Source organism: Peromyscus eremicus, chromosome 8a (genome assembly GCF_949786415.1).
Source record: "Peromyscus eremicus chromosome 8a, PerEre_H2_v1, whole genome shotgun sequence".
Classification (NCBI taxonomy): Eukaryota; Metazoa; Chordata; class Mammalia; order Rodentia; family Cricetidae; genus Peromyscus; species Peromyscus eremicus.
In genome coordinates this window covers 92,539,729-92,566,221 of record NC_081423.1, presented here as the reverse complement: position 1 = coordinate 92,566,221, position 26,493 = coordinate 92,539,729, and the positions used below count along the sequence as shown (strand labels likewise).

The 26,493-nt window shown below is 40.8% G+C and overlaps 1 long non-coding RNA gene across 4 annotated transcripts in view; it reads right to left on the bottom strand.

Annotated features, from left to right (window-relative positions):
- LOC131917905 (uncharacterized) overlaps nt 1-26,493 on the bottom strand; it is a 72,412-nt gene that overhangs the window by 22,363 nt on the left and 23,556 nt on the right. Inside the window, exon 2 of one of the 4 annotated variants that reach the window (XR_009380773.1) lies at nt 3,574-3,922. The exons of 2 other annotated variants lie outside the window; for them this stretch is intronic. This is a non-coding gene — a long non-coding RNA (uncharacterized LOC131917905). The remainder of the gene's footprint in view (nt 1-3,573; nt 3,923-26,493) is intronic. One more of the 4 variants, XR_009380775.1, reaches the window with a different exon arrangement.

The following is a 26,493-nucleotide window of genomic DNA, read 5'->3' as shown; positions in this document are numbered from 1 at the left end:
TTACATCAACAAAGCATGCAGTCCTTTAAGCCTTATCACCAATTCCTTGCAGGTTATCCTGGGACCAGAGTCCTTTCAAGCCATCTGGCCTCTCTCAGGAATTTAACCAGCAACCAAACCTGACAAGATACTGGAAGAAGTCATGAGCATCTTGGTACACTGAGGGTACAAGCAATGATTTCAGACAAGAATGGGTGGTTGCATCAGTAAAAATGAATACAAATACCATGTGGATTGAGAAAGGAGAATAGTAGACAGTGAGCTAAGAGCAATATGGAAAGGAGCAAGTCATGAGACTTGGCCCATGACCATCTGTACTGAGCATTGGGCTGTAGTCAGAGGCTTGACTTTATGGGTGGCCCAATGGGAAAAGAGGTCTGGTAAGTGCTGAGTTGGCCACTGTGGAGACAACAGATGTGGAAGAAAATCTATAACAGAGTCCAATGGGAATCAGAGCCACTGGTAGTTTTCCATGTGGCAACCCATAGACCACTAAGTTCTCAGAGACACCAAGAAGTAGCTCCTTACTAAAATATGGGCCATCTGCTCACAAGTACCCTTGGAAACTTCTCACTGGGTTCAAATAATGTCTGGCCACAGGGGAGGCAAAATAGACTGGAAAATAGCTAAGGTTCCTGGCATTCCAGTGAAGAATTCTGACGTTTTGTAGGCTGTCCAATTATGTAAGGGCTGTTCTCAATTATAGCCACAGAGGAGTGTTGCTAGGGTGGAGCAAATACATAAATCTACCTGTCCTATACAAGATTGATAGGTAGATTACATAGGACCCATGCCTGGAAGTGAAGGATGCAGCTATGCCCACACCCATGCAAACAATGCCACAGGCCCCTGGCAAGTACTTTCCTGGAATCAACAGGTAATGTTACTATCAAGGGCCTCATCCAGTTTAGTGTTATGTATGAGTACTCTGTAGAATCAATAGGACAGTCGTTTCACAAACACTGGTATGCAGAACTTGGCTGAGGACATCCAGGACCAATGGTACGTCTGCCTGCCTTACAACCCTATAGAAGGAAAACAAAACAAAACAAAATTTAAATTATCATACCTTAGAGGGTGGAAAAGACAATCCCATAAGTCACAAGGAATCAAATGAAAATCTTAGTACTAAAGGTACTTGGACATAGAGGTAGTTGGACATAGAGGTCCCTGTGGCTTCCCAGATAACTCTGATTCTTGCTACTGCTATGAGCTACGCTATATGGCAAGATGGTAAGGCTTTCTTACTGAAGACACTGCATCTTTTGGTTGCTGGACATAAAAAAATCAGATTGTAAGTAAGCCAAAAGCTAGCCCTACTGGCTAACATTCAAATTGATGGAAGGTCCTATGTGGGCAACTGGGAGAAAATTGTCACCAATGTGTTAATTATTAGCATGCCAGACAAAATGTGCCTACTGGGACAACAGTGGCATGACATATATACAATAAACTGCTTTTTTATGAGGTTTAACACCCAGTCCACAGTAGAAATATCCATATTTGGTACTGTAAGGCAAAAATCTGTGGCTAAGCAAGCAGTAGCCCCTTATGGACACACTGGTGTTAAATAGAGATGATATGTCTGTCAGACTGTTTTTAAAGTATTTATGTTTATGTCATAGGTAATTGCTATTGTTGGCCTTGGTCAGGGAAGCCTCTTTTTGCAGTGGGCAGTGGTTATAGTAAAGACTCAGCACTGGTTAAAGTGTTGAAAATAAGTGATCGTTACTGTGGCATTGTGGCCTAATGTTCAGCCCCAAATAGAAGAAAATAAAATGCCTATCACTCTCTCCAAGTCTCAGTAACATCATGGAAAAAGAATGGATAGGTGCTGGGGAAGGCTGTCTTCACATGACACAATCATTAGGCTCTTAATCGGAGCAACCCTAATAGTTCTCAGGGGACCCTCAACAAGATAGGGTTTGGTGTCATGTTTTCACAGAATAAAGGGTGGAAGGGTCATTAGATTCTCACCTAAATTTCCAGCCACCCCCTCCTGACAACCCCTTGCCACCAACTGTACTTAATCCTGCCCAGTTGTTCATGGACTCAGGAAGTGCTAGAGTGTTGAAGGTTATCTGAAGGGAAGACCACATCTATACAGCTTTAAGGAGACCATGACCCATGCTGGGGGTGAGAATTTATAATGATGCAACTACTGGGGGATCATCCACATTCCTACAAATAAACTCAATGAAGTCTTTGGCTCACCGATCTAGGCTTGTGTGACCATTTCTTTTCTCTGTCGCTGGTATCCTATCTGAGATGAAAAGACATTTGTTCACTTCTCCCCAGGAAAAGTAACACCACCCTGGAACAGTAGTCACCATCTCAAGAAAACCAGCCTATCCCTTCAAGCAATAAGGACATTCTCAAGATCACCTGACAACCATTCTCAAGATCACCTGACAACCAGGACTTCAACAGTGATCAATCAGGTCACACCCTGATAAGGCCTGCTTAATTGTGCTGTTGCTCCCCCAAATCCCCACCCCAAGTTTTTCTATATTCAAATCTAAAGCCCTGGTCAGAACCCTGAAGATGGATTTGAGGTCACTGGACCATTTCATATGCTCTTTGCAAGATGACAAACTAGTTAAATCTTTCTCTGATTTCCACCATTACTTGTCTCTGGACTTGGAGAATTGGGACAGATAGCCATACTCAGCATTTTGCAGCTCACAGAGCTGGAATTTTTCACCCTAAAATGCTAGAATTACTTCCTATGAATGAAGTGTCATCTCTTGCAATAGTTACACACACTACAGTAGACTGTCCAGTAGAATTTTCTGGGTTGATGAAATATTCTATACTTACTTTGTATAAACTGGGAGCCACTGCCCAGATGTGGCTGTCAATCACTTAACATGTGACAGGAATAAATAAATTAGAATTTGAACTTGATTTAATTTGCTTAGAGTGAAGCAGCCCCTTTTCTTTGACAGTGCTTATATGGATGTTAATTAGGCATTTGTAGTACGATCATAAAAGCAGAAGCTTCATATTCCTTTGGCAATATTTCCTCATGACTTGGTCATACCCAACTTTGAAGAAAAGCAGATGAAGATCTTTATATCAGTGTCTTGGTTTCTTTTCCTGTTGCTGTGATACTCTGGCAAAGCAACTTAGGAAAAAGTAGCTTGTTTCAACTCATAATTAAAGGTACAGCCTAGCATGGCAGGAAAGCCATGGCAGGAGAAACATGAAGCAGTTGGTCACATTGTGTCCCAACCAGATGATGAGATCAATAAATAGATACATGATGCTCAGCTAGCTCTCTACACCTACAATGCCCATGACCCAACCAACGAATGATGTCACTCACAGTGGGCAGACCTTCATAGTTCATTTAATGCAATCAAGACAATCCTCAGGGATTCTCAGAGGCCCCATCTGCCAGGTCTCCCAGTCTCCCAGGACATTCTAGATTCTGCCAACTTGACAATTAATACCAACATTCACAATCAAGAACCCCTCTACCTTGAGGAAAATTTCCACCTGCCGACTTCTGAGCTCAACTCTGGTTTATTTCTGCCAGTGGCATACATCCCCAGAATCACATGGACGTACCTCATTAGACATGGAGAGAAACTTAGCTAACCTCTAGTTGCACATTCTCATCTGGTTTCCAAGAAGGTATATCTTGACCTCCTGTTCCCATGTGACTTTAGGTGGCTTGATACCTCCTAAAACGTTCATGGAAATTGGGATTTTCAAGTAAGAGGTGCCTGGGGACATGAAATTGCTGGAGGATAGACACTTCACCCCAGCCGATGTTATATTTTCTCAATTTTTGGAGGGAGTGTAACACCTGCAGGATCATATAGTCCACTGTCTCCAACATCCAGGCTTCATTTCAACACCAAATTAAAGAGCATTTTGCCTTCTGCATAAAGCAGTCCTCCATTCCTGAAGGGATCTACATTAGAAAGAACAAAAAAAGTCTTAGATCTAGGACTAAATTTTGACTCTTGCTCTCCATATCCTAGTTTAGTGGTATTTGTAGTCCCTGACTTTATCTTGTTTGATGGTGTTCAGTGAGGACATCCTTACTGCAATAGGAGACAGTAGGTACTGAATAAACATTAGAGTTGTAGACATGTTAAACACTTTAGTCTTCCGTTCTTACTACACAAAATCCTGTTTTTCTTCTAACTTACATTGAACACCTAAGAAATCTAACATAATGTTTAGAATATCATTTCACTGCCAATTTTTAAGAAGTCATTGTCTACTTAGAAGAAAAATAGTGTTGACCTGTGCTTACTAATCACAATCTGACAGGTACATGCAGTACACAGCCAGAGCCCTAGAGATTTACCTCTAGTTAACCCACTCAGAAGCAGGGCACTTCTTCACTTACAGCAGCCACTCCCGTGGGGACCTTAAATTCTGTTCACACAGCTTCTAGCATGCATCCTTCCAGTATTCTCTGTGCAAAGCAGACTGACTTACAAATATTTCTTCAATGGAAAAACAGCATTTGCAGAGCAGAGAGAAACAACTCGAGAATGGCTGCCTATTTGTTCTGCCAAGAAGATACGGGTCAATGCCTTGATTCCTGTAATCTGAAATTATAAGTCATGGGTAGCCTCAACATTTAATTCTTATTCTGGATCCAATTTAGTGTTAGCCTCAAGAATGAGCTCTGGATCTTATCAAGAGAGCAGAAGAGTGTGGTGCCTGTTCATTATGGATGCTGGAATATGGCACAGATGGCGTACAGTCCCAAAGATGAGAGCTAGAACCTCCCCTACTCCACGATGTTCATGGAGCTTCCTCGCCGATACTCTACAATGTCCAATAGGGTACGAAGACCCACAGTGGGGATCCCTGCTTATCTATCATGACTTTTCCAAATGTTTCATTCCCCAAAGAAAGAAGATTTCAATAAGCAGGGTCCTAGATACTCTCACAAGATGAACCTTACTTATCTGGCAGACCACTAAGAACCCCAAGGTACATTAACAGCAAGCACAGTCCGTTCTCCTGAGTGGAAGATGATGAGGTCATCACAGAGGGAGACAGCAGCCTCTGTACCTAGGATACACTTAGCCGTGGAAACCTGGACTGCATCCAGAACAAAGGTGCTAATGAGCTTCTATCCCGTGTCTAAGCAACATGTTCTCTGTGCTGCTGCCTACTGATGAAGACTCTTGGGTAACTCTTTCATGTACACTCTCCCTGGCTACAATCCTTGGTTCTTACTTGTCCCAGCTATAACTCACACTGTGTTAACTGCGTCAATGGCCCAAGTTCTGCTCACAAACTTGACTCACGTGGTTCTCCATCAGGCTTTTGTCAGTGTGCAGTTAGTAAATTCATCCCTCATAGATCTTAGATAACTGCTCTGGTACCAACAACAGAGCTTTAATCTAGTGAGATTAAAGCCTAAGACCAAGATTTCTTCGCCATTGAATTCACACAAAAAGAAAAAAGGCATTAATTAAATCATTTTCCAAACACTGCTTTTAAGACTTGGAGGTTAGATTTTTTTCTCAAAAAAGCATTAATTTATTCATTTTCCAACCACTAGTTTTAAGAACTTGTAGTAGAGTAGTGCTCTGGGAAATGAGAGGCTAATAATAACAACAGGTCAGGCCAAGGAGGACTCCCTGAGGATGGAATCCTGCCCACTCGCACTGCCAAGAGTATTAGCGCACATCTTCACCCTCATCTCCCAAGGTATCTATCTCAATCCTGACCCTCAACGATTCTGGCTGAGATTTGATTGCCCTGGGCTTTCTGAGAACAGCAATATGAAAAAAAAAAAAAAAAAAAAAAAAAAAAAAAAAAAGAAGAAGAACAATTTGTCCACAGTTTGATGGCAGACAAGTGTTTTCGCCTTTGGCAATGTTCTTCACTAGTTGAAAGATTTAAAGATCTTTCAACCCCAGTGTACCCTTCTGACTTTCACACTTTCTCAAAACTCCCCTCTCAGCATCTTGCTCTCTAGCTCTAACACTGTTCTCTTTAAGGTCATCCCTGTCCTCATGCTAAATAAATCTCAGGACAGTTTCTCCATTCTCACCCTCCTTTACCACACCCTCCTTCCTGCTTCCCTTGCGATCTGTGAGCTCTGTTGTCTCCATTTTCCACCTCTGCGTCACTTCTTTCCATCTCTCCTTTATCCCCCCGTGGCTTTGTGCTGTTATACTCTTACTCTCCAGCATGGATTTTGTTCTTCAATGTCTATCTTTTCATTCCCCTTCCATGTCCTCAGCCATCATTTCTGATTACCCAGAGCTCCCCAAAGGAACCGTGATTTTCAGCCAGGCACAGCTGCAGACACTGGCAGAGTCCTCTCTCCTTTGGAAAGAGAGATACCAACCCTAGTCTACACACACTTAGGACAGAGCAAATGCCTCTGTGTTTGGTGATTGATGGCCCTACCCTTATAATACTATCTCATGTTTGACTTCATAATGAAATTCAAAGCCAGGCTCATTTGAAATTCACTTCCTGTCCTTTAGGGATATCTTTTAACGCACCCAATACAGATCTTCTATCAAAGCCCCTTCCAAATATTTCCCTTCATCTCTTTCTTGAACGACTGTTAACACTGAATTTTTAATGACAAACTACTTGAGTTGACCGTGTGACCTCCCTGTAGTTTCCTTGTAGTTATCCTCTCTGTCCCCAGAGTCATAAGAGTACCTGAAACAGCGTCCTCATTCTTATAAATGAAGGCATTAGTCAACAATCAACTCATAACAGATTTGCACAGAATGATAGACTGTTGTGAAGGGTTTGACATACAGTGTGAAGACACAGTTGCAGAGTCCACCAGTCTGGATTTGACATTAAGAGTTAGATGATGTATGAAGGGTAAGAAGCAGTTAGGTATTCCCTAGAAATAGGAAAGAGGTATGCAATGGTCATATAGCAGGAAGAATCACAATGCATTTGAAGATCGGAGGGAAGAGGTGCATTACGGACCCAGAGAACTGGGGTTTGGAGATACCTAAGAAATGAAGCTGAAGCCATGCCAAGTATGGTCTTATTGGCTATGCCAATAATTGTCATTTTACCATAAATATATAATAGTAAATTAAATCTTTCATTATTGAAATTGTCATTTACTTAAAATACATTGGGAGTTGGAGATGGAGTGTTCAGGAATGGACTCCGGGAAGTCAGGTAAGACACAAAGGTCATAGCAATAAAAGTTGCCAGTGTTTATTTGAGGAAATTATTACCAACTAGTAGAGTGAAATTTTGTACTTTTCTCCTTTGCATGGAAAGATCAAATGGTCTAGTGGAACAGGAATCCAGATCTCTAACTTTGTGGCTAGAAACATGTTTCAGTGGTTAAGAGCACTTATTTTTGTCAAGGACCCAGATTCAGTTCCCAGCACCCACATAGCAGCTCACAATGTGTAGTGGGTAGCCATTCTCCATTCACTTGTAAGTTACCCCACAAAATAAGCCTCCCTTTTAACTACATGGAGTGGCCTAAATAATTTCACCAATAACAATGTTTTGTAACTTTAACTCCAAAGGAGTCAATGCCTTCTCCTGGCTTCTTCTGGCACTGTAGGCATGTGGTGTATGTACATGCATGCAGGCAAAACACACATACACACAAACTTAAATATATAGATACATAGATAGTTCTCTGACTTCAATTTGAGTTCTGTTTTTTCTTAATAATTTTCTTCACCCATACAGCAGAAAGAACTCCTTTCTTAAATCCATGCCTAAATAATTACAAAATAATCCAATAAAAGGCTACATAAATGTGTCAATGCTGTCTGTGTTGATGTTGAAGCCTATACAAGGGAAAGAAAAAAAATTATGGAAACATACCTAAATACCATTCTGGAGAGGCTAGGGGTGTAGTTCACTTACTTAGCATGCACAAAGCTAGACTATATCCCCACCACTACATAAAACCAAATGTGGAGACACAATCCTATAATATTAGCACTCAGGATATAGAGGCAGGAGGATCAGAAGTTCAAGGTCATTATTGGCTGCCTAGCAAGTTCAAAGCCAGCCTAGGGTACATAAGACCTTATCTTTAAAAAAAAAATAATAACAATAATCTGGAGATTATTTTGTTCTCATAAAATGAATAAAAACAATAATGATGATCTCTGTAATAATGCCACACCTGAAAGAGAAATTCATGGGTGTAGCCAACTTCAACTGAGAAGCCAAGTACATAGAGTGGTACAGTCAGTTCACCTAAGGCCACAGACAAGCAGCTTCTGGCTGCTCACGACCTCATAATCACATGTTGGTTCAGGCTCCAACAAGTTTAATACAGTCACAGGCAGCAAGCAGCAAAATCAGAAGGATTCAGTGACTCTGCTGCCTGCGTGTGTGTTGGCCTTATAGCAGAGTCCAGAGATGCCAGCTGGCACTCGGCTCCAACTCCCATCTTAAAGAGAGGCTAGCTCTGCTCCATGGACCAAGAAGTTGCTCCACTCTGCTCTAGTCTCCTTAGAACACTATCCTTGGCTTCCCAAACATATGTAACAACAGAGCCCTCACACCCACCATCGTCCCCACCCTCCCCACCATGCATCTGCAAACCTCTACTAGGCACAAATGCAAAACAGTCACCAATCATCCTTTTAGGGACTCATAGGGCAACCAGCCAATTGGCTGCCCTCAGGTTATTCACACTGCAATAGGAAACAAATTTCTTGCTGCAATTATCCTTAAATTTCTACTGTTTACCCCCCCCAAATAAAGTAATTGCTGCTGTAAAACACTCTTTCCCACACTGTCCAGCACACATCTGTAAATTCTAAGAGGAATGGGGTGAGCTGGACGCCAGTTGGCTTTGGAAGAAGGAATGGCAATGGGCCAACTGGAAGCCAGTTTATTATTCATGGTGGAATTGAACTTGAACTTTTTGTTGCAAATACCCTTGCATGCTTCGGTGCTTACCTTGTAAGTATACAAGTTGGATTTCTATTGGAAAAGCCCACATTTATGACTAGCTGTGCACTGGTGTGGAGGGACAGAAAAGGAAAAAAAGACCCCAGATATTTACCCAATGCAGGGTGGTGTTTAGCATTGCCAATTGCCCATGGAAATTTTAGTATTCAAGGGATCTACAAAAGTGAGTAAACTGGGCTTTCTTCATCACTATTGACTACATGATCTGTAAATAGACATTTGACATTTTCCAGTTTCTCTTCACTGTGCTTTCATGAACACAATGGTTTCTCTTCAAGTGACAAGGATGCCTCCTGTTTACTGAGAACCCTTTCCTAAGCAGGAACTCTTCAAAAGGCTTAGGCTTTTGTCATTTGAACACATTTCTTTTTCCCTGCCTGGAGCACCTTTCTCCTGCTCCTTTGGCTATACACTAAATGTAACTAAAATAAAATAAGATAAAAAAATTTAAATCTCTGAAGACCCAACTCAAATGGGAGAGAGGATACCTTAAGACTATGGTAGAAAAAACTTATAGACAAGCAACTAAAATGAGCCCAGAGTTACAGAGAGTTGAGAAGACCCCAAGAACTAATGCTTTTGATTTGTCTTTAGACATTATAATGTATGCCTCATAAACTCTTTCTCTCTGTTTCTTCCCTGACTGCAGCTCCTTCAGTGTCCAATATAAATAACAAGTAGCTTTGTGACTATGTGATCTTCAGGGGCCAGTGCCCAGCATCAGTGCTTACATTTCCCAGTGTTGCTTAATGTTTATGGGAGTATATAATGGATTCCTGGTCTTTGGTGACTCTCCTCAGGTCTGGTGCCCTTCTGAGTGAATCAAATGTGCCTAGGACACTGGATTCCACAGTGTTTGTCACATATACCTGTGATTTTTAACAAGGCCATGGAGATGCTCATGGTGGAAGGTTTTGTGAGTGACACATAAAATAGACTATCAGATAATATGCCACACTTTTGATGTCAGTGATAGATGGATCTGTCTCCCCCATACACATCCCAAACCATTCTCTGCACATGCTTCTTCAAGGCCATTTGTCTTCTTCTAGATCATTCGCAAGAGTCCCTAGAAAATAAGTAGACTCTATCAATGCTTCTTGAGTAAGACTTTTAAAAATTCAAAGTAGATCGTGTCACCACTCCCTTATTGAAATGCATATGTTAGTGGCTTCCCAGTGTATCTAATCTTTTGATGGCTAGGTCTATAGCTCAAGTAGTGTACTATTTGACTAGCATACATGAAGCTCTGGGTTGGATATCCAACACAACAGAAGTCAGGTGTGATGGCATGAGCCTCTAACCAAGCACTAGGAAGGTAGAGGCAGGAGGATTACAAAATTAAAGTCATTTTCAACTGCATAAGAAGTTTAAGGTGAGCCTGGGCTACATGAGACCATGTTTCAATAATAATAATAGTGAGTTAAACTTCAGGACAGCCAATTAATTGTCTATAGCTCTAACTGTACAGGAAGTCAATGGAGTCACAAGGCTGGGGTTGATTGAAAGTGAATGTCAAATGCCTCTAAATAAATAAAAAGCCAACCTGACAACCAACCTACAGCATGGCATGAAACAACACGCACAAGAAGTTGCACAACCCTTCATATTCTCCTTCTACAGTATTCTGACTGAAAATGCTGAATGAATAAGGCAGCTGAGCAAGAGAAACCCAAGCCAGCATGTGTGAGGCAGAAATGTGAGATAAAACAAAGTGCCAAAGCTATGAGCAGGGAAAAAAATGAGATTAACATACGTGATGGGGAAGCAGGAAAAACATGTAAACGTTCGGGTGGAGAACATAGCTGTTCATCTCCAGAAGCAGAAGGAGGTGAGACAACCATGCAAAGAAAACAGTAAAGACAAAGGGTGCAGTGTCAGAGACGCCACATGGCCCTCCTAGCTGCCTGGTCTCCTGATTGTTTTCCACTTGTGAACTAAAGGCATTACTGTCTTTTAATAAACCAGTCTTTTCTTAAAGTAATTTAAGTAATTTTCTACTCCCTGGAACCTTGACAGCCTAATAAAAACAAACGTCAAATAGAAAATAATTCTCACCATGGAAAATTCACTAAAAAAAAAAGTGGGTGGGTTTTTTTTTCAGTTTCTTTTAACAGGTATTTAATTTCTAACAAGCCAGCTTCCCATATAATCTCAACTTTATTTTGTGGAGGCAATAAAGAAAATAAGGGAGGCCTGGGAACAAATGTGTTTCTCATGACAATGTTCCTCTGCTTAGAGCCTCCTTATGGGAGCAGAATATCTTGAACCGTCTTCACTATTAGATTGTCAAAATGCTGGTTTTCAAGGTCAAGGTCCAGTGGTGTCTTCAGACACAGGATACAGTAACTTCCCACTGCATCAGAGCACGAGTTTGTACAAGGGCTTCACAACTCACTACCATTCAAAATTAGAAGCATCTACGAGTAGTTACATCAACCCTTACAAGTGCAGAAAGCAACAAGCTCGTCCAGGGAGGAGGTAACAGATCAGTGAGGCAAGAGAAGTCTGTCCTAGGAATATTGCTTTTAGATTTTAAACCTGACTTTGATTAGAAGCTTTAAACCCTTAGAATAACGTACTCCGGCCCTCCCTTGTCAGATTTATGAAGTTCCCTCCTTTTAAAAAAAAAGTATATATTGTTAAAAGGTTGTAAAAATTTAATAGCAAACAGGTTACACTCTGAAGAATAGACTAAGCACAATTAGCTCTCACATTCCTCCCACTCCTGTAAATAATTCTGTTTCCTTCCCATGTCTGCAAGTTTCATTAGACTGGGGAGGGAAGAGGGGAGGAGACGAACAAAGAAAGGCCTTCTGATTTTCTCCTATTGCAAATTTCAGATCCAATCTCTCAATTGGGGTCTTTGTACAGAGGAGGAATTGGGCTAGTGTGTAAGCAGAATTAAAATGATTCCAGCTCTGAGTCATAAACCCCTAGCTTTGGCAGGAGACTTTGTATACGTGGCTCTGGAATTCACCTGCTAAAATTCAAGTAAAGATGAATGTGATAAATAGATATTTGCTTACACTGAGGAGGGTACACACACAGATGTACTATGTGTCTACGTTTATGTGTGCACATGTCTATGTGTCTATGTGTAGATGTGTCTATGTGTTTGTGTATAGACAAGTGTATATGCCCAAGTCTATGTGTCTGGATGTATGTATGTGTCTGTGTGCCTGAGTGAACATCTCTATCTCTCTCTCTCTCTCTCTCTCTCTCTTCCCTCTCCGTGTGTGTGTGTGTGCGTGCGTGCAGGCACACTCACATGTATGGACCTGTATTTGTAAGAACATGTCTGTGTGTCTGTATCTGGTATGTGTCTGTATGTGCACATTGTCTATGTCTGTGTATGTTGGCCCTTCCAACATGCAATCTACTTCATGCACTTTTCCACAATAACTTTTAGTGATCTCAGAACAAAGGATTTTTTGTTCCTTCAATATTTTTAAGATGTATATATGGTTTTACTTTTGTTATTAGTTCTTTGAGAATTTCATACAGTGTGCATATTAACTTCCTTCCCCAGCTCCTCCCAGGTGCTCCTCCCTTCCCACCTACCCAACATCTTTTTTTTTTTTTTTTAGCTATCAAGGAAGAATGTGTGGTCTTCCACTGTAGCATGGTCAACTTACCAGGGGCTACACTCTTAAAGAAAACTGGCTCTCCCTTTTTCAGCAGATACCAATTGCCAATAGCTCCTTGGATAGGGATGAGACTTTGTACCCAACTTCCCTCTCTATGTTGAAATTTGGTCTGTCCTTGTGCATGCTGCCATAACTACTATGAGTTCAAATGGACAACTGCACTGTTGTGTCTGGGAAAACACTATAATATCCACCTATTCTTCCACAGTGATCCCTGAGCCTAGGGAGGAAGTAGTATGTCATGAATGTCCTATTTAGGGATGAGCAGTCTCTTATTCTCTGTACCTTAACCAGCTTGGGTGAGGAGGGGGGTCAGTGTTGGCCATCTATTACAAATAGTTGCCTGATGAGAGGTGAATGATACATTAGTCTATGGGTAAAATAAGTAATTAGAAGTCAGTTAAATACTATGTATATTTAGCAGAATGATAGTAGTAGCTTCTCCACCCCCACCCCCACCCCGGACCTAATGTTGTCACAGGTTCTTGTCCCGATCATCTTGTGGAGTGGGGCTTAGTTCCAATTAGAAAGTGGTTACTTACTCCCATGGCATTCATGCCACTATTGCCACAGAGGGCATGTCTTGCCAAGCCATTCAGTATTGTAGTACACTAGGTTCAGGGTTTACATCAGGGTAAGACTGATTATTACATTTTTACCAGTACCATTCATAACATCTTCCCATCACTATTAAAGTTAGCCAAAGACAAATGTTAGAGGGAGAAGAATGTTTGGGGAAAGTGAGAGTCCAGAAATCTGGAAGTGGAAATGTGAAAACTCCCCTGGAGTCTCTTGAACTCTCCTTCTCCCTGTCTCTCACTTCTCTTTAGAAAAAGAAATCTATGTCTAAACATATTTGATAGTCCTGGGGTTTGTGTTCAATTTTTGTAGGAGTCTGTTTGGATCATGGGAAAGGAAAAGTATCTTTGGCCATGGGCTGTATATTTCCAAGAATAAATAAATAAATAACTCTTACATAAAAGTTATTGGTTTACCATTTTTAGATTCATATAACCATAGCAATCATTAATTCATAACAACTGCAGTTACCTTACTGGACCTGTACAAGACTTACCCTTTTGACAAACAATCATAGAAGAATGTGAACAATTTTAATACTACCAAGGACAGGTTTCAAAATGATATCAATTCTGTGTCCTGAGTGTCTTACCACAATGAAAGTTTTCCAAAACATATCCCAATACCTAAGAGTAACTGCTACCTCAGTGAGGATAAAGGTCATTGCCTGCAGCAACAGCAACATTCAGGACTGTCACTGAAAAGAAGTTTTAAAAGGGACTGTGGTTGGGAGACCGCATCCAGTGTCTGGAGCATGAACATGCTACACCAGTCTTACAGGTATTAATGTTCACTATTTCCAAACTTTTAAACTAGCTAAATGAAAATACATCAGTAACAAATAATCCTGTCACTAAAACCCACTATCATGGACATTTGCACATATGGTATAGTGGCCTTCATGGTGTCTAAAATTAAATTAGTGCTCAAATTAAATTTATCTTTTTCTTTATGTGTGTATGTGTGCACATGTTCATACATACATGTATATATCCTTTGACCACCACATGCATACATGGGGAGTAAATTTAGCCGCTCATACTGAAAGAAAAAGGACTTTTACTCTCTGAGCTGTCTCTTCAGCCCAAGTTTTCTTTGCTTTGCTTTTTTTAATTATCAAATGGCATAATACTTTCAGAATGATCAAATTCAGCTTTAACTAGAAAAACTGTAATATTTTTCCAAAATCTATATTTTGTAAAAACAAATTATCTTTAAAGTCCCAACATACCCCTTCACTGTTGATAACTCTTTTTCTTTTGTTTGCATTTTGGTTAGTCACCCTAGATACTTTGTGGAGGTAAAGCTGTATAGATAAAGTAAAGCGAGAAATTGCTTTCTTCCCTTAGAGACCTGTTTATTTTGCAATCAACAAAAGATCAGGGAGGCACTTTGCAAACACAACAAATGAGGAGGCAGCAGTGAAATTGTTGGGAACCTTCAGTTTGTTTAAGTGCCTCCAGAGGAAATGACGGGGCTACATACATTAGCCTGTGGACATGTTGTGTATAAGTCAGGGTCTAAAGTGTTAAATTCCTTAGTGTTTTCAAATGCAGTCTAAATGTCTATCTCTTCTCCAAAAGGGTTGCATAATTAATAAATTTCATATCATTGAACCAATTCTTTGCTCTTTTTGCTTGCAAAAGTCAGAGTTTATTTTCCTGTTCTCCCTTTGAAGACTGACGCTTGTGATAGATGGTGGATGACAGTCTAGGAATTCGACCAAAATGACAGTCCACGCCCTATAAGCAGCTGTGGGCTGGCTACAGTTTTGTCTTTTGCGCACATCTAGTGCAGTACAGCCAATGGAAAGAAATAGTCACACTTGAGCATGCCATCAATCCAAAACGGCATTTGCATTGGGTGTCAAAGACACCCAAGATATACCCAGTAGAGGTCATTCCAGTTTTCGGAAACATGAAAACAGGTGGGACAGTGTTGGCAAATTCTGCACCAAACTTCTCTGTAAATATTCTATCTAATTTCACCACTTACTGCTTCTACTCCAGGGGCCTACCATGCCTAGCTGATCTTGCTACACAAGCATCCTTGATTGATCACTACCAGTGATCCAATTACTGATATTTACATATCATATAACACACTGCAGTGACACAGTCATTCCCATGACCTTGAACCTCTCACAAATTTATCCCTGCAATATTCAGCTCAATCTGACAGGAGCCAGCGGGGAGGCTTTTTGTTGGTTTTGTTTAGGGTTTTGTTGTTGTTGTTGTTCTTCTTCTTCTTCTTGAAGAACTCAAATTACAATAAAGTTTTCTAAGCCAGTGGTTCCAAAAATTTAAATTCCTCAGCCCTATCTGAGAGGAGTCTGACTCAACCCTATACAATACAGTAGTAGCTCCCATTATGTAGTCACAGACCATGTTACAGACTCAGTGTTGACATGCTCTCCCATCACTTGGTTATTACAGCAATACAGTATTCTGGACTGTAGGAACTCTGTTTTGGAAGACACCTCCTTGTTAATTATATCCTGATTCTACTGTCAGAGAAAGAAAAAGACTCAATAGACTCTGTAGAAGTGACTGACAAACCCCAGTTCTCTTTTTTTCATCTTTTTTTACATTTCTTCTTCCTATTTTTTGTTTTCTTCTCTGTCTCTTTATTATTATACTTTCTTTAAAATTTCACCTATCTCTCCTGGGCTTCCACCATGGGATCAGGTGGGCTTTTCAAACATTGTTGTCTTATAGTCCCACCATTAGAAAATACATTCTCAAAAGTGTGGAGATTCATGACCCTAGGAAGCTGTCATGGCATCTCAGGATAGGCTGTGGTCACTGTTCATGCATTTTCCAACTTGTCACTCAGTCAGAATGCTAAGGAAACTCTTCAAATGCATAGAATTCTACTGCCAATGGTCCTGGCAGAGTTTTCCCCAAAAGCAAAAAGCAAGAAAGCACAGGATAAAATTCTTCCTAAAAAACAGCTCACTTTTCACCAATTGCAGCATTCTGGACTGGTAATCACCGAGCAATAGCCCAGCTTTTACATGGGGATAGAGACAGTTGGTTTATAAGAGGATGCTGGACTCGGATCATTCTGAAAGACTGTATCAGCTACAGTCAACAGGATGGGAGAGAAGAGAGAGAATGTTTTCAAAATAGATTACCATGTGCATTTAGAAATAAATCAAAAATCTAAATTTAAATGTAGGTATTGATACCCTTATCCCAAGTTTCTATTTCAGGTTCAGTGTTAAACTATCTTAAAAGCAAACTGGCAAGGTGGCTCACTTGGCAGTTAAAGGGTGTTTGCTATTCTTTCAGAAGACCCAAGTTCAATTCCCAGTACCCATGCTGGGTAACTCAAAACCAGAGCTAATTACAGCTCCAGGAGATCTATGCTCTCTTCTGGACTCTACAGGCACACACACACACACACACACACACACACACACACACACACAGAGAGAGAGAGAGAGAGAGAGAGAGAGAGAGAGAGAGAGAGACCACTCATTCACACAAAATACATACATACACACACAAAAATAAATTTATCTTTTAACAAAAAGTTGTCTTAGGATAAATGAGATAGAAAGCAACTTGATTTTCAAATAACCACTCTCCACTAACAGAAAGTATCTAGAACACAAGAAGTAGCTGTTATTTTTTTAAATGGCTAAGTAGTTGATACAATATGTTGGAATAAGATGAGGCATAGGAAAACCTTTTGAAATATCTCATGTGATCAGAGTGTGAAGTGCACTTAATTTATTAATGTCAGCCTATACTTGGTAACTAAAATAGGATAATATCACCATTCATGAATAACTAGTGTAAGGTCTAATAGAACTTTTTTTTTTTTTTTTTTTTTTGGTTTTTCGAGACAGGGTTTCTCTGTATAGCTTTGCGCCTTTCCTGGAACTCACTTTGGAGACCAGGCTGGCCTCAGACTCACAGAGATCCACCTGCCTCTGCCTCCTGAGTGCTGGGATTAAAGGCATGTGCCACCACCACCCAGTAGAACTTCATTTTTTAAAAATGTATAAAACCTAACCTAGCATCTCTCTTGGGTTGTGGTGGTATATGACTGAAATCTTAGCACTTGCCAAGAAGAGGCAGGCAAATCAGGAGTTCAAGGCTAGCCTCAGTTACATATGTGTTCAAGGTCAGTCAGAACTACATGAGATCCAATTCCAGGAAACACAGTCCAAAAAAATTAACCAAGCATTGGACAGTACTGCTGAGTCCAGCCTGACCTTCAGACAGTCCTTGGTATAGGGGAGTGTGGATTGAGAAATAATAGATATGAAAAATAAAGACATAGACGTAAAAGAAAAAGACAGAGACACAGAATAGGTTAAGGAGGGCTCTGAGTCAATACTACAGTCTCCCCAAGTTTATTCCTTGTGGGCTTTTTACACACCAGCAAGGGGAGAGGCAAAAGACCTCCACATCTCAAGGACACTATTGTGATGATATATTGTACACCCCAATAAAACTTGTCTGGGGATCAGAGGACAGAGCCAGCCACTAGACAGACATAGAGGCCAAACAGTGATGGCACACTCTTACAGTCATGTTAAGGTATATATAGATATATTTTAGGTATACATAGATATATTTCAATTAGGTAGGTAATCTTCAAACACTTCAAATACCTACAGAATATGGCATTTAAAATATTTTAAAAACTTAGATTTACTGGACAATGAGACATGTCTGTTCCTGGCAGCACCAATTTACTTCAAAGAGAAAGATGGGAGTCCACAACACCCCATATGAAGTTTATCTTCTTCTTGGCAAAAATAGCCATTTGGGCAAGAAACTGTTCTTGCCTGGACTGCTTGTCAAAATGTTGTATTGACTAGACATGCAGGATGCATAGGAAGGTGACCACTGAATTTTGCAAGATGGTCCTTCAGATTCCTGCTTCACAGAAGAAACTGCCAGACATTCTACAGGACACAGAGAAAAGTGACTGAGAGACTAGGCCTATGGGCTGAAAATGGACGCCCCAACACTGCAGAGGAACTTTGGATGACTGTCTAGGCAGGCAGCTGTCTCTGTCATTTCCAGAGTTTTAAAAGTTGCTTACAATGCATTTCCTGTTCACTTAGGTAATATTGTATCCTTCTGAGGTCTTTGATGTAATTGAAGACTAGATAGTTACAATTATGGTTTTCCTTGGTTATGATAAGAGATAAGGTAGATATGAAACCTTAGACTCACAAGCACAGGATAAATAGAATATTTTCTTTGAATTTGCCAAATATAAATAGACTAGACATTGTAACTGTAATTCTTCCTTGATAACTGTTTTGTTATATATAATTTTACTATGTTAAAGTTAAAACTTTCCTTTTTAATTAAACAGAAAAGGGGAAATGCTGTGGGATAACACTTTTGTATGCTGGTTTAATAAAATGCCGATTGGCCAGTATCCAGGCAGGAAGTATAGGTGGGATAAGCAGACAAGGAGAATTCTGGGAAGAGGAAGACTGAGTCAGGAGACACCAGCCTGCTATCCAGGGAGCAGCATGTAATGGCACACAGGTAAAGCCACAGAACACGTGGCAACATATAGATTAACAGAAATGGGCTGAGTTTAAGTGTAAGATCTAGTCAGTAGTAAGCCTGAGCTAATGGCCGAGCAGTTTTAATTAATATAAGCCTCTGTCTGTGTACTTGGGTCTGAGTGGCTGCAGACACAGGAAAACTTTCTGGCTACAGCACACACTGTTAATCCTATCACTCAGGAGACAGAGATCCATCTGAATCTCAGTGAGTTCAAGGCCACACTGGGAACAAAGCCAAGCATGGTGACACACGCCTTTAATCCCAGCACTTAAGATCTCATGCCTTTGCTACCAAGTATTTGGGAAGCGCACACACACCTTTAATCCCAGCACTAGGAAGGAAGGAAGATGTCAGGGCGCAGTATATAAGGCATGAGTAAACAGGAAGTCTTGCTCTTTAGACTGAGGATTTCATAGAGGTAAGCTAGTGGCTGCAGCCATTCAGCTGAGTCCCATTCAAGTGAGGACCCAGAGGCTTTCAGTCAGAGAAAACAGAACCAACTGAGGAGCTAGCGAGGTAAGGTTGGCTGTGGCTTGCTCTGCTTCTCTGATCTTTCAGCTTTCACCCCAATATCTGGCTCTGGGTTTTCTATTAATGACTGTTTAGGAATTCACGTTACAGACAAAAGTACAGACAAGTGTAACCACTTCTTAACTCTCAAAACATTTGGTAGCCATGCCTTAGGGCAAAGTATCCTGTAATTAGACATTGAAGTACAAGGCACCTGGTAACCATGCCTTAGGCCAAAACATCCTATTATGCAGCCTTGCAGGGCAAAACAAACTTGGGCTCTCTGACCTTAAATCAGGATGGAATAAGGCCACACTATGGATTCTGTGTGGGCCCCCACATAGTATATTATGAATCATTCACAAAGAAAGGAACATTTCCAGTGTTTAGCCAAAATTTAAAACTTACTGTTGAAAAGAGAAAGAATAGGACTTCTCTTCATGTAAAAAAAAAAAAAAAATGGTCAAATACCCCTTATGGTTACACTTACATTGTCTTTTCTCCTCTGTGTTTTGTATTTTCAGTTCTCTAAAATAACCATTGGTTTCATGAGATAGAAAGAGAACCAACATGTGTTTGGAGAAAAAGAATGGGGATGAAGAGGAGGAAAGAAAAGAAGAAAATGGGGAGATTGAGAAGAAGAAAAGGGAGCAGAAAGAAAAGAAAGCAGGGTGAGGGACAGAAAGGGTAGCAAAAGGAAGAAAAATAGAGGGGAGAGACAAAAGAGAGGAAGAGAAGAAAAGAGAGAAGGAAGGAGGAAAGGAGGGGAGGGGGAAATACCTTGTGAAATTGAAAAGGAGAAAGATGAATGGGAGAGATAGATGGGGGGTTGCACAGTACTGTGCCTTCATTATAAAAGGGCAACACCTTCAAAACCCACAGAGTTGATATGGTTCTGCCAGTGGGAGATAGCTGAGACTCATAACTCTCAATCCTGGAATTCTACTATCTGCTCTTTGAAGAAAGGAAATCTGGGAACCAAAGCAGGTCATTGAAACACACTTTCTACGCTGTCCTACAAAACATGGAACAAAACCTCATTCCCAGTTGTGGTAAAGAAGCTTTGAGAAATTTAAATCCAAACTGAAAAGTGATTTTCTTTTTCATTCTTGTGTGTGTATGGATGTGTGTGTGTGTGTGTGTGTGTGTGTGTGTGTGTGTGTGTGTTTTCATTCTATGTACATGTGTGGGTGCAGGTGAGGTCGCCCATGCATGTGAGTATGAAAGTTGTGCACAGATCAAAGTCTAGTGTTTTCCTTAAGCACTCCCCATCTTACTTTTTGAGACTGAACCTGGAGTTCATTGACTTGGCTACAATGGCCAGCCAGGAAACTCCAGGAATCCTCCTGTCTCAGCTTCCCCATTGCTAGGCTGTAGGCACACACTACTGTGCGCAGTTTTTACATGGGGATTAAACTCAAGTCATATTGCTTTACTCAGCAAGCACTTGACCCATTGATCCATTTCTCCAGCCACAAGGCAGTATTTGTAAACGCTCCAGTTACAATGCCCCTTCAAGAGAACACAGTGTGGAAAAGCATGAAAACAGATCAAGAATGCCTTCTAGGGATACCACATTCTCAGTGTCAGGATTTGAAAATCTCCAGCTTTCCTGGTTTCTAGACTGCCTCTGTCATCACACCATGAGAATTCTCTGCCGGGAGCCAGACATTCAACTGTTAATTCATATCAGTTGACCGTACACATTACCAGTCATTACTGTATACCACAAATTCACTTTAAAGAGTTCAGGATACAAATAAAAAGAGTGGCATAAAATAGTTGCATGATTGTGGTCCAGCCATGTGCTATCAGTTGAATATTTTAAAACTTTAAATCTTCATGAGATGATAATGTGAAAACCTGTAGAACTATGTGTTAACATTTGCTTCAAAGAGAAATGGCCATGGGCTTGAGAGTGGCGGCTTGATAATGCATCTGTTAGAAGCAGAATATGACAGATGAAAGTGAGCAAAACCAGAAGCAGACTTTGTGCTAACGGTTGTTCAGAATCCTTACACGCAGTATGTCTTCGCATTAATAAGAAAGCAATCATTTGTCACTTGGTGACATTTAAAATGTCCCAGCCAAGGGCCAAAGAGAAGGGTCAGCTGGTAAAAGTGCAAGCCTGACAACTTGAGTTCTATCCCTTGATCTCAAATTAAGACATACATGTGGCAGTGTGCATCTGCAATCCCAGAACTCCCGTGATAAGAGAGGATGCAGGCACAGGAGAGATCAGAGGGGCCTGCTAGTGAGGTACAAAGCCTAGCCACAGAAATGAGAGATGCTCTGCTGCAAGGATGTGGAAGGAAGGCCAGAAGAGACTCCTGAAAGTTGTCCTCTGATCACCAGGCCTTCTCTGAGATACGTACGCAGACACATGCATATGTGTACCCACATACACACACAAGGTAAATAATCTTCAGAAAAATTGAAACATGAATTAAACGACTCTCTAATATAAACGAGAGTTTTCAATACTTCTTTTCTCTGAGGACTATCGAAAGGACTTAGGTAGCGTAGCACATGAGTGAGGCGTATTCAGTAAAAACAAAGAATTTCCCTGTGTACCAGACCCAACTGCCCCCTTTTCATGCCATTTGTGGAGCCCAGCCACCCATGGTAATAACACTTGCTGGCATCATTGTCTCAGGACACAACTTGTCTGTGCTTTGGGGACCCTCTATTAACCAAGAGAAATTAACCACCCCTGCTTTCCACAGGATCCTGTAAAATGCCAATGGAGCAGGAAATAGCTGTAAAGTTCCCTGAAATCCTCTAGGGATGTCCTGTAACATTTTCCATGGAAATGCCTTAAAATATTCCATGCAATTAGCTCCACTTAAAGAAACATTTGTCAACTTGTTTTAGCTTCTTAAAGGTGACGTTTTTCCTTCTTGAATATGTGTCATTTATGAAAGAGAGAGGGAGGCTTCTGTGGCTTAACAAAATCCGTAGACATCATTCCCACAACTGCATTCTGATTGACAGAAACCTAATAATGGCAAGATTAATTTCAACTAAAACCAAAGGAAAATATTATAAATGGGGAACAGAGATGGTGGAGTATAGAAAGTGATCATTTTCACAGACATTTGGGGGATGGGTAAAGGCAAAGTGCTACATTTTTGTGCGTCCATTTCCCAAGTTCAGAAAATATCAAATTACCTGAGAGTAGAAAGTCTCACTGTTACCATGTAAACCCAGATATTTCATGTGCATTGAAACTGACACTCAAACTCCTCACACAACACCAAGAAAATGTGCTGAAAGTCAACCCAGGTTTTCCAAAACAGAATAATGTCACCACACCTGCTAGGGATGGAAAACAGGTGTATGAATGAGACTTTCTGGATGTAGGACTTTACACTCCATCCCCAGGTGGCTTATCTACACCCTGTTCTAGACATGGGTCACTCCTAACTCACTGTGCAGTGATTTTTCCACTGGGATCCCTGGGGCTTTTGTGATGGATGGCTGCCAACATGCAGAATTCCCAGAGGTCAGTTTCCATCCCTGAGCTCTGATACCCTTATGCTCCTTGTCGTTTATCAGAGTCCCTGCCACCCACAGATCCTCATTACCTGTCCCAGTCTTCTCAGCAGCAATTTAAAGCCAAAAAGTCCCTTGTCTGTTGGATTGCTTTTATCAGGAGTTGGTACTCAGATTCTTTGTGTCATTGGTTTCTCAAAATTTTTCTGGCTGATCTTTGGTTGACCTTCACAGTAAAAGGGGAGCTGTGATGGGTTGGGTGAGCAATGTCCCCACAGACTCACGTATTTGAACATTTTGTCCCTAGTTAGTTGGACTTTTTGAGAAGTTATAGAACCTCTAGGAGGTATATATAGCCTCGCTGGAGGAAATATGTCACTGAGGGTAGGATTTGAGGATAGATAGCCTCGCCCTACTTCCTGCTCCTTCCACACACCTCTGTCTCTCTCTTCCTCTCTCCCTCTCTCCCTGTCTATCTCTGTCTCTTTCCCTCTCTGTCTCTCTCCCTCTTTGTGTCTGTCTCTGTCTCACTCTCTGTCTCTCTGTCTCTGTCTCTGTCTCTCTCCTGAACTCCTCCTTCCTCCTTCGCCCCTCCTACTTCCTTTCACTCCCCTCTCTGCTTCCTGCTTGGATGAAATGTCAGTCAGCTTACTTGCTGCTACCACCATGCCTTCTAATGCCATGCCTTCCTCACTAGGATGGACTATATCCTTCCAGAACTGGAAGCCAAAATTAACTTTCCTCCCTGTGCTGCTTTTGTTTAATCACAGCAACAGAAAAGTAACTGCCACAAGTGAAAAAAATAGAAGGGTTCATTTGGTTTCCAACGGTATTTTCCAAAGATTGGAAAAACTAAAAGCTGTAATGTCAGTGACAGTGGGCTGGATTAAGAAAGGGATATCAAAGACAGGAGCCTGGGGAAGCAGCAGCATGGCCATCGCTTCCCCTGTTAAAACAAGTGGAGAAAAAAGGAAGACAAGATCTATGAATGAGCTAGAATTCAGCTAACAACAGTCGTGAGATAAAGATAGAACAAAACCTAGTATGTGAAGCAAAAGCCAAGCTGAGAAATAACCAACTAGGAGTTACCCATCTGAAGCAAGCAGAGGCAACACCAAAAAGTTATTAAGATAGGTAAAAATTAATTAAAATAATGAGCTCAAAAGTTCTGATGGATACATGAAAATTTCAAACAAATTTGTATGAGTAATCCATCATTTGAATCCAACACAAAAAGCCTAGAACCTAATTTTGACATCCTCCCAATGTAGCCCTGGGCAGGGGGGTCCCTCTTTTATGACAAGATCAAAATTAGGGATCAGAAATGGAAAAGAATAAGAAGACTAAGAGGAGGCAGAGAAGCTGGACCTCCAGAACTGTTCTCAGAATGCTCTGGGAATCGATGTGGGTCAATAATAGAGAAGAATTAAGCTTAATGTAAGAATGAGAAAATCATTTCTCATTAAGCTGAACGAGGACACGTGACGTTGCCTGGGTTACAAACATGGCTGGGATCATCCAGAGAGATGCCCAGAGAGTGCCGTGTCCCTGGTGATTGTGCCAGAGCCTCAGGCACACCTCATATGGCTTCTTCTCATATTATTCTCTTCACCTAGTCACCTGTATTATGTGCAAGACTAGAATTTCGATGTATGGATTTGCATGTGAAAAAAACAAATTTTATTTGTGAATATATAATATGAGCTTACCTCCTTCAAAGCTGATCAACAAAGTTAGTTAATGAATATTTATTAGGCTGACTGGCAAACACAGGATATTAAGGAGAATGGTTGATATGCAATGTGAATACTTTATGAAACCAATCAAAGAAAGCTAAGAAAAATGTAAGACTCTGTCAGAGACATAGCCTTGACAGTGTGATGGGAGTGATCAAAATCTGTCTCCTTGTTTACCCTATACACTGTTTGTAATGATGCTGTCTGTAGATGTAACCAACCTTCTTATTAAATAAGAAACACAGAACCAATGCAAAGAAGAAAGCCAAGAGGTCAGAGCTAAGAGCTAAAACCTTACCCTTCCTCCTGCAGTGGTCCTACCTCTCCGAACCAGAGCTACCCCTGTGTTAAAGTCTTTATATAGTGTTCCTGTTCTGCCTTCTCATTGGTTGTAAACCCAACCACATGACCGCCTCATCACGGCCTGTCTGTATAGGCCTCCAGGTTTTCCTTGCTTGGTATTGAGATTAAAGGCATGTGTGTCCAATAATGGCTGTATCCCTGAACACACAGAGACTTACCCAGCTCTGCCTACCAAGTGCTGGGATTACAAGTGTACGCCACCACTGCCCTGCTTTCCTATGGCTTGCTAATAGCTCTGACCCCCGGGGCAACTTTATTTATTAACATACAAATAACATTTGAATACAAATAAAATATCACTATAGCTGTCAATTGTTAGCTTTGCAAATGTTCTGTTTGCATTGTTCACACATCCAACTGACACATCCTATTCTAAGGCATCTCATCAGGGCACCTTGATTTTTCCTGGCCTTGGAGCCCTTCCTTCCCCTTCGCTTGTTTTCAGATTTCTCTATTGGAATCCATGCAACAATGTTGCAATTTTAAAGTTTAACTCCTAGAGACCAGTCCCACAATTCTTCAGGCTCTAGGAAGGAAGGATAGTGGAAGGAAGGGATGATGATTTCTCTGCAACCCCAAGTTCTGGAACAAAAGTGTTTGGCTTTCCTTATTATTTAAAAAATTTAATGAGAAATTTTTTAAAAATACCTATAATTGCACTTTTCTCATTTTATACTCATTTTATATGTCCCTATCAACCAAACTCCAATCGTTTTGGTCCTCCCAGGATGCCAGACACGGAAAGTTCTTTTTTATCCAGGTCGTTAATGAATTCATGCTAACATGAATTGCTAACAAAGAAGCTTTATCTGTGTTACACTGAATATTTGCAGAGGCAAAATGGCAAGCTCCTCTGGAGGAACTCTGGCAAGTGATAATCAAAAGTAACGAGGAAACAAATGGGAAAAGAAGATAAGTTTTGTGCGAACTCTATTCGTATTTCAGAAAGACGAAGTTAAAAGGGTGAGACAGATTTAAGGCACACTCAGAATTCTACAATGGAAAAATACCACACTGAAGATTAAAGACCTTCCTGCTAAATAGATAATGCCAAATTTGATGAGAAAATACATTACATTTCCTTTCCTTTGAAGCCTTGGTTGATATTTTCCACTTTTACTGGAAAGAAACATGTTCGAAGATGTCACTCAGCACTTGGTCAAAGGGGAGCCCCTCTCCAAATGCAAAAACATGGAGGAAAGGCCTAAATGCTCTTTCTATGGAGTATAAGGGCTTTGGGAGTTCAAAATCAGTTTGCAGACTCACAGAAATTTACATTGGGTCCTTTGTTGTTTTTAACTTTTTTTCCTCTCTAACAAAAACTAAACCAGTAAAAGGGCTCAACATAGAAGGAAGGAAGGAATGGCACTTTTGATTTACTCTGTTATTGTTTCTTGCATTTTACCATCAGGTAACTGCTGACCTTGCTCCCTCCAACCTACATAGCTTAGAGAACGCACACATGCACACACTCACAGGGCTGTTAGAGTCTGGAAATGAAATGTCCCCACCTCCTCCCATAGGCTCAAATATTTGAACAGTTGTTCCACAGTAGATGAAGCTGTTTGAGAAGCTTTTGGAACTTTTGGGAAGGTAGAGTCTCACTGAAGAAGGTAGTGACTCAGCAGTGAAGAGCCCTTGATGCTCTATCAGAAGACCTAGGTTCAGTTCCCAACACCCATACCAGACAGCTGACAA